At 52.1% G+C, this 8,072-nt stretch overlaps 1 protein-coding gene across 1 annotated transcript in view; it reads right to left on the reverse strand.

Annotated features, from left to right (window-relative positions):
• Positions 1 to 4,490, reverse strand: part of TAOK3 (TAO kinase 3) — a 75,446-nt gene extending 70,956 nt beyond the window's left edge. Inside the window, exon 1 of the mRNA XM_053994291.1 lies at positions 4,353 to 4,490. The gene's annotated coding sequence lies outside the window, so the exon portion shown is untranslated. The remainder of the gene's footprint in view (positions 1 to 4,352) is intronic.
• Positions 4,491 to 8,072: the final 3,582 nt, after the last annotated feature.

Consider the following 8,072-nt stretch of genomic DNA (forward strand, 5'->3'; position numbering starts at 1 on the left):
TCAAGGGCAACACTAAATAAATCTGCTCAATATTATGCCAGATTCTGTGCAACAGAATCACAGCTCACATATAAAAATTAGGGGAAAATGAGATTTAATGTAGGAAGTGAGCACAGTCTGCATCTCTCGAAAAACAGACTCACCACAACGTTTGACATTCAGCAGTTCCAATCTAATAATGACATCCTGCTCACAAAATGTTGATGGTATCTGGTAGTCCCAACATCCTGAACTGTCTGATATGTGTGGAAATACATACACTGCACACAAGACTCATTCCTCCCAGTGCCAGGTTCTGCACCACAGTGATCCTGGGGTACTCCCCAGGAACTAATTTTCTGTAGAAAAGTAACAAACCCAAACCAAACCCAGGTGTGTGTTTTAGACTCCAGGGGAATGCAGCTGGAAGTTTATCCAGGATTTTGGGTTAACATCTCCACTCTCACCGTGACAATTTCTTAGGGAAGTACAAACAGCTTTTTCTCTCTCTTCCTGAAGACAGCATCACCTGCTCATCCCAAACCAAACTCATGGAACACCAAGGTCATCATTTGCCCTTCTTTTGAGGAATTTCTTGGGCTCCCAGGTAACCCAGCATCATAATTAACAGTGACAGCAGGAAGAGGTACAGATGGAGGCCAAACTGGGAGATTGTCCCTATTTGAAAGCCTTTAGCAGCCAAGGAGGGAGCACGAGTGACCACAGGCTCCCACGGAATGACTGGTGTCATTAAATTCTAAATCAACCAGAGTCCAGCTTGACCTAATATTCAGGGTGGGGGAAAAAAGTAATTACATCAACATCAAGCTATTACCTGTCCAAGGGCATAAGTGCCTAGTTCATTAGCAACTCAGACAAACTTGTTTTGTAAGCTCCCTATATTAAATTTGAAATTTCCCTGCCCTTACAAATTAAACTAACAATTTGTGACACAAACATGAGTATATGAACAAGAAATCTTCCAGCCTGCTCAATCCAATGTGTACTTTGCCATCCTGAATAAGAACAAACTTATTAGTCAACTTCATTTTAGTATTTAATTCATTTAAATAAATTAAAAATAATTTTAAAATTAATACTAGCAGTACTCCAGATCTCTTAAATCTTAGAGCAAAACCTACTAATCTTTAAAAATATATATTTTTCATGTTTCCAGCAGGATGTTAGAAGTGAATTCCCATGGTTTAGTTCTACAGAATAAGGGCAACATGCCATGTTAGGAACACTGCTCTTTAATGCTGAAAGTGGGGCTTTATAACAATTAAGAAGCTGCCACAGTACCATTAATAACTCGGATATCCAACATCCTTCAGTAGGTTAAGAGATGGATGGCCACGCCCTATCAATTTACTTTAATTTCTATTTCAACTTTCCTCCTCATTAATGAGGAGCTGAGGCTCTCACAGATGAGAGTTCCTGGCACACAATGCCAGTGATGACTTTTAAGTGATGCCCACTACACAGTCACAATGAAAAGTCACAACCTGGGCTGCCCATGTAAGAATCAGAGGGGAGATTGTCTTCTTTTTACCCAGAGGGAACCCTAAGTTTACCAGATCAATACTTTCTAAAACACACTTCACTCAGAAAATTAGAACAAAGCTGCCAGAGTGATTTCAGGGAGTGATGAAAAGACTGTCAGGGAAACTCACTGAGCTGCCCCTGGAAGAACTGATGACCAAGCAGGCACCAGGCAATTGCATCATGTTTATTACACAGCCAAGGGCAAGCAGATCCTTCTGGTTTAATCAATGGCCTCCAAATGAGGAAGCAGTTTGAAAACAGTAAGCATAAAACAAAATACTCTTTTGGGTTCACTTTTGGAATTTTTGCCTGATATGTGAAAGCATGTCCATTAATAAAGCTGAGCAGGTGCTGAAACAGAATTTTATAGAAATCTACTTCTTGAATACCTTTGATGCCAAAACTGCACTTTTATTCAAACTCAGTTTGGTGTAAATGCTGTGACTGAATTGCAGAGGGCTCCTGTTAAAAGACTCTGAGCTCTGTCTTAAAACAAAGTATGTATTTCCTATTTTAAAACATTGACCTTGGACACCTTTTTTTGTGTCAAAGCAACAAATAATTAAAATGTAAAGTGTTCCACAAACACCCCCTTCCCTGGCATTTCTTATAACCTGGATGTTGCAGCATCCCACGAGGCTGCAGAACAACCTGGAACAAAAACCTGTAAGAGGAGAAAACAACGAGTCTGTGTTCCTGGTCCAAACTCACTGACCACTGCCCTGTTCCTGCTCCCCAGCAGTCCAGCAAACTCCAGCCCTGCTCCATTCAAACGGGGTTTTTCCTTTAAAGGAAGACAGCAGGTTACTCAGAAGGAACAGAGCTCATGCCTGCTGAAAGTTTCCCCCATCCAGCAACACATGATGGAAAACAAATCTAACAGTAAAACCCTGTTGATGCAAGATATGGCAAGAGCCACATTTAGAATGCAGACAAGTAGAAATACCTCACCTATAAAAGCTTTGACTTGCTAAGATCCTTTTTAACTGATAATGATGCAACAATGTAAAAGGGAAGTACTTAGAGGGAATCACTGTAAGCAATACACACACCCAAACAAGAATTAGTCTGCAATCTGAAAGCCCACAGTACAGAGGAGGGTGGATGGAAACAACCCAGCTCAAGGTTTCCTCAAATCAGATGCCAGAGGAAGTTATATGATGAGCTGGACAGCAAACAAGAAATCTGGATTTGATAAATGAGACATTTATGTAGATAGGAACAGTTTGCAGCCTCACTGTGGGTGCATGAAAGAATGGTCAGATATCTGTATGAAGCTCAGTGTTAGAAGAGAGATTGCAGACAGGTATTTACATTTAAAACACACCCTATATTGTTATATTAGCCCCTGAGAACACAAAAATAGCTACCTACCAGAAATAGCCCAATTTTTAGCTCAGAGAGAGGACGAGCATGGTGCATTATCTCTCTCCACAAACAATCCATCAACATAGAAACACCAACACGTGTCCTCTCACAGATCTGGGATGGGATACATCAAAGTAATGACCACTGGCAAAACCAGCTGCCTCACTGCCAGCACTGCAGCGTTCTAAACGTTTGCTAAAAGATGTCAGCAGACCTTGGGGAACAGACTGGAGCCCAGTTATTCTCAAACAACATAAGCACCACAAACCTCAGCCAGCACTGCTGTACCCAGCAGCTTGAAATCACCCTGTGTTCTGTGGAACTGCATCCACGTGGATGCAGAGCCCTGACTGCTTCCACCTTCTTATGTGGATCACTATCCACAAAGATGGGCAGGGAGATTCCAAACCCTCCTGGCACAACCAGGGCTGGAATCAGCACTGCCTGCTTTGCTGTTTTTAAACAAACACGGAGCTGCTGCTGGACTGTGTGTGAGCCCAGCATTCCACACAGCTTCCAGAGCAGTGTTCCACGGGCTTCTCCCTCACCCTGGGGAGAGCAGCCCAGCTGGGGACAGCAAACCCAGCACCGAGCTCTGCCCAGGCAGCGACCAGGGAAAACCAGGAATCTACCAGGGCTACTCAGTGGCTATTGAAGTTTAGAACTGCCATAGTTGTAGGATTAGGGAATTCATTCCGCTCACGTTCCCGGGGAAGGGGGGTGAAGAGACACGAGGAGATGTATTTATAAAACAAAACTCTGAAGGCTTAGTACTTGCCTCGTGTCCTCCTTCCTTCTCCTTCCCACGCAAGTACGAGTGCTGCTCGATGGCATCCAGCACCTACAGCAAATCATTTCTCTGTGTCATTAAAAGGACAGAGACATCTGCTCGCACCACAGCTACGTCATCGCTTCCAACTCCGCTCCGAGCTGTCAGAAGCGCGGCTCCCCCGTGCCCTGCACGCCGCGGGTCGCACTCGGGCTCGGACGGACCGCGGGGTATTCCCGGCGGAGCAGCGCCGCTCCTCTCTCCCGCCGCTCCTCTCGCTCCTGCCGGGGCGTTCCCGTCCGCTCGGGGCGGCTATGCCGGAGCTCCGACTTCAGAGAGCTCCCGGGGACAGCTCCCGGCACAGCGGCAAGGCACGAGGGAGCGAAGGAAGAAGGGGAGGCAGCAGCGGCTGTTCCCGGTCCCCCGGCACGAGGCGCGGGGCAGCTGCCCCCGTCCCGCCCGGGCCGGGCTCTCTCGGACCCTCACAGCCCGCACCCCGCACTCGCAGCCCCGCGGGAGCTGCCCCGACCCCGAGCAGCCCCATGTCCTGCCATGAGGCACCCCGGGACAGCACCCGCAAAGTGCCTTTTTCAGCCCCAAACGCGCCGCCAGCCCCAGCGCTGCCCCCTGCCCTCCGCGCCCCGGCGGGACCCGCCTGTCAGCGGCGCCGCTCCCTCTGCCGGTGCCTCACCTGGTGCCGGCCGGCGGCAGCGGGCCACGTCCGCGGGGCCCGGGCGGGGAGGAACGAGGAGGAGGAGGAGGAGGAGGAGGAGAAGGAGGAGAGGGGGACGGAGCGTGTCCGCCGGGCCGTGCCCGTCACCGCCGCTTCCTGCCCGGCCCCGCTCGGCGCTCGGCTACGCCGCCTGGCAGCTCAGGCCGGGCCGCTGAGCGGCGCCGCCTCACCGAGCGCACCGCCCGCGCCATCGGCGCTCGGCTGAGCCGCCTGCGCGGTGCCGCGGCGGGAGCGGGGCGTGAGGGAGGGGAATGGCGGGAGAGCCGTGAGGGGCACGGCCAGAGCGCCGTGTGAGCGTGGGGCTGGCAGGGGCCGCGGCTGCTCCTGCCGGGGCTCAGGTGTGCGCCAGGAGTGTTAGGGCCCATAGTGGGGGCCGAGCGCTAAAGTAACCTCAGTGTGTGCTGGGGAGGGCAGCGGGATGTTGCGGTCTGCAGTGGTCTCAAGCGTGGGGAACAGATGTTGGGGGCCATATCAGGCTCAGGTGTGTGCGTGGAAGGGTGCCCATAAATAATTCAGAGGTGTTTGTGTGCATTGTCAGGGTCTGTAGTGGTCTCAGGTATGGGGGGGTGTTGGGGCCCACAACCAGCTCCTGTGTGAGGGGACAGTGCTTGGGCCCAGTAAAAAGGCAGCTCTGAGTCTTCAATCCCGTGCTGCAGGTTTTGGGGGAGCCCTGACAGGGGCTGTGTATCCTGTGGCACATCCCAGCAGAAAGAGAACCCTGGTACCCAAAAGGAGCAGCTGTGATTTGGCAGCAAAGCCCCAAAGGAAAAGGAGCTGTAGCAGGGGTTGAGAGCTCTGGGTTAGGAATTGCTCAGAGCAGAGGCAGGGTAAGGTGAGTTCATGCTGTTTCTGCCACACTTGGTGGCTCCCCACAGCCTCTGAACCTAAACACTTCTTAGTTAGAGAGACTTACTTGACAGGGAGGGGTTAATTACTTCATTTTTCTAAATAAAACTGAAGGAACAGAGCTTTATCTGCCAGTGTCTCATGCAGCCTCATTCTGCCAACTTGCTCCTGACAGCTGTTCCCCTTCTTGGGCTTCTAGAACCATCCTCAGAGAGCTGTGTGAAACCACAGGTACAGAAACCTGAGATCCCCGAGTCCCTGGTGAGGGGTGTTGGTGTGTCCTGTGCCTCAGAGGCCAAGGTACAATACAGCTCTTCTCAATGTAGTTGAGTAATTTCACACAATGAGTTTCCTGTTTATAAGCTGAGCTCCATAACCCTTTTTTTTCCCCCTCTTTCTTACGAGTGGAAAGAAGAGCAGAGTGAGCACGGCTCATCTGTCAGCGGCTCTGTGAAGAGCTGATGCTGAGCAAGCAGGAGGCAGAGATCTCTCCCCAAAGTGAGCGTGTGTAGAGAGCACTGAGCGAGTTGTGACCAGAACAGCTCCGATGGAAGCAGGAGCCAAGAACAACAGCTCGACGGGGAACTTTACACTTTCCCTGACAGCTCCTTGGGGCGGAGACAGTTAAGTTTCTGCGTTTGTAAGGGAAACATGGCATTCCTTAAAGCTGAGCCTCCTCCCTCGGGTTCCCACTGAATGCCTGAGAGATGACAGCAGAGGGTGTCTCCAGCAGACTCCTATTAAACAGGAGGAATTAGCACGGAGGGAGCAACAGCTTTGAGATCCCAGTTTTGACCGCAGAATGAGCTAAAAAAGCTTTGCATCAGCAGCAGTTTGCAGTTTTTTTTACCCACTGGCTCCTGTTCAGGGGGTTCCTGTGCCCTCGTGCTGGTGCCTGCACCTGCCCGATGTGTGAAGAGTGCTGGGAGGGCAGATGGGCTCCAAACAGAAAGTGCTGAGGCAGCAGTGAGGCAGGGCAGATGATCCTCGGGAGGGCAGCTGCGGTTCAGGCACACTTAGAACTGGTTTGGTGTCCCCAGCAGCACAAACCCGGCTGGCAGGGGAGCTGGTGAGCCGAGTGTGTGGACAGATGGAGCAGATACAGACAGGAAACGGGGGAGAAAGGGGAAATACTAATGTTTGTAAAGCTCCGAGGGGGCTCTGGTTAGTCCTCGAGTCCTGCGGTCCCGTTTCTGTTTTTAGCTCGGTGGCTGGATGGCTTTGGGGGGTGATTTGAGGGGCTCAAGCCGGGTGTGAGTGTGGGGAGAGGACAGACCCGTGGGCACCAGGCAGCTCATGCGATGTGGCAGCCGCCACCACGCCCTTTCCTGTTCACCCCGGGGCCGCGGGCAGCCGCGCCAGCCACACTGCCTGAGTGGGGAGAAGGGAAAAGGAGGGGTTCCCAGCGTGCTGATAACCCACAGCATTCCTTGCGAAAGGAGAGGTGGTGAGCAGCTCTGGGGTGTCTCTCCCCTCAGACAAAAACGCTCCCAGAAGTTCTGGGAGCTGCTCGGGGGGCGGTGCCGACTTACGGCCGTGCCTCAGCCTCGTCCCCTGCTAGAGGCAATATTGACTTAAGGAAAGAGGCACGGAGCATACTTGGCATGGGTGTTCCGAGTTAAAAATTGTCAGTCTGGGCAAACAGACCTTTGGGGTGATCGGCAGGAAAGCCGAGTGGCTGCACTGCATTATTACTGCCCCTCTGAGAACACGGTGTGACAGAGCTGGTGCTGCTCTGGGCACTGAGCACCCGGCTCGGCGGGTTTGGAGAAGCGCTGCAGGTTTTGGAGCTCAGTGCCTCAGATCAAACCCATTTCCTTCCCCTCGGTGAGGTGTTTGTAATGCCTCAGTGAGTCAATAAGCTGTGCATGTGAGGAATGCTCCTCCCAGCTGAAGGTGAGCGATTAGTGTGGCTGTGCTGGAGGTGATGAGATTAATTAATTAGTCGTTCCCAGGCGAATTAGAGCTGCAGAAATAAGATACATAAGATATTTAGTCTGAAATAGCACTGTGAGGCATTTTCAGACGGGAGTGGGATCCTGCATATGACTCTCACCACAGGATTTGTGTCTTGATCCTTAATTTTGTAGCAGTGCCTAGTCAGGAGAATAACCAGTACCTGGCACGTGTAGGCATGTGTTCTACAAAAGTTGCTGTTCACTGGCAGGAGGCACCTGATTCACCTGGGCGAGATCACTGCACTCTCTGTGGTGGAGCGCTGCCGGGAGGAACAGGGAAGTAATTTCTCTATTAAAATATAATAAAATTCGAAAGAGTACAAGTGTCCTAATGAGTCCGTCTCCACTGAGGCAAGGTCCTGCTCTGTGTCTGGGGAGCAGCTCTGCTGTGTGTCTGTATCACAGAATGGGTGAGGTTGGAAGGGATCACAGTGGGATCATCTGCTCCAGCAGGGTCATCCCAGAGCACGAGGCACACGGCGCTGGAATATGCCCAGGGAGGGAGACTCCACACCCTCTTTGGTCTGTGTTCCGCTGCTCGGTCCCTGCACAGTGAAGAAGCTCTTCCTCATCTCTAGGTGGAACTTCCTGTGCATATTTCTGCTCGTTGCTCTTGTCCTAGCTCTTGGCACGTCTGAGCAGAGCCCGGTCCACGAACACGAGCCCCGGTGGCCGCAAGCCGCTGAGGAGTTAAACCGCACCGCCAGCACTGTCTAACGCCGTGCCGCACACTGGGCGGGGCCGGGACTCGAACCCGTAACCCCCTGACCCGCAGGGCCCGCGTTGGCCGGGCGGGGGCGCGGCGGCCCCGGCGCCGCCCGGAAGCGGAAGCGCGGCCGCGGTTCCCGCCGCGGTTGCCGAGCGGCGGCCGCTC

Source organism: Vidua macroura, chromosome 18 (assembly GCF_024509145.1).
Source record: "Vidua macroura isolate BioBank_ID:100142 chromosome 18, ASM2450914v1, whole genome shotgun sequence".
In the NCBI taxonomy this organism is placed as follows: domain Eukaryota; kingdom Metazoa; phylum Chordata; class Aves; order Passeriformes; family Viduidae; genus Vidua; species Vidua macroura.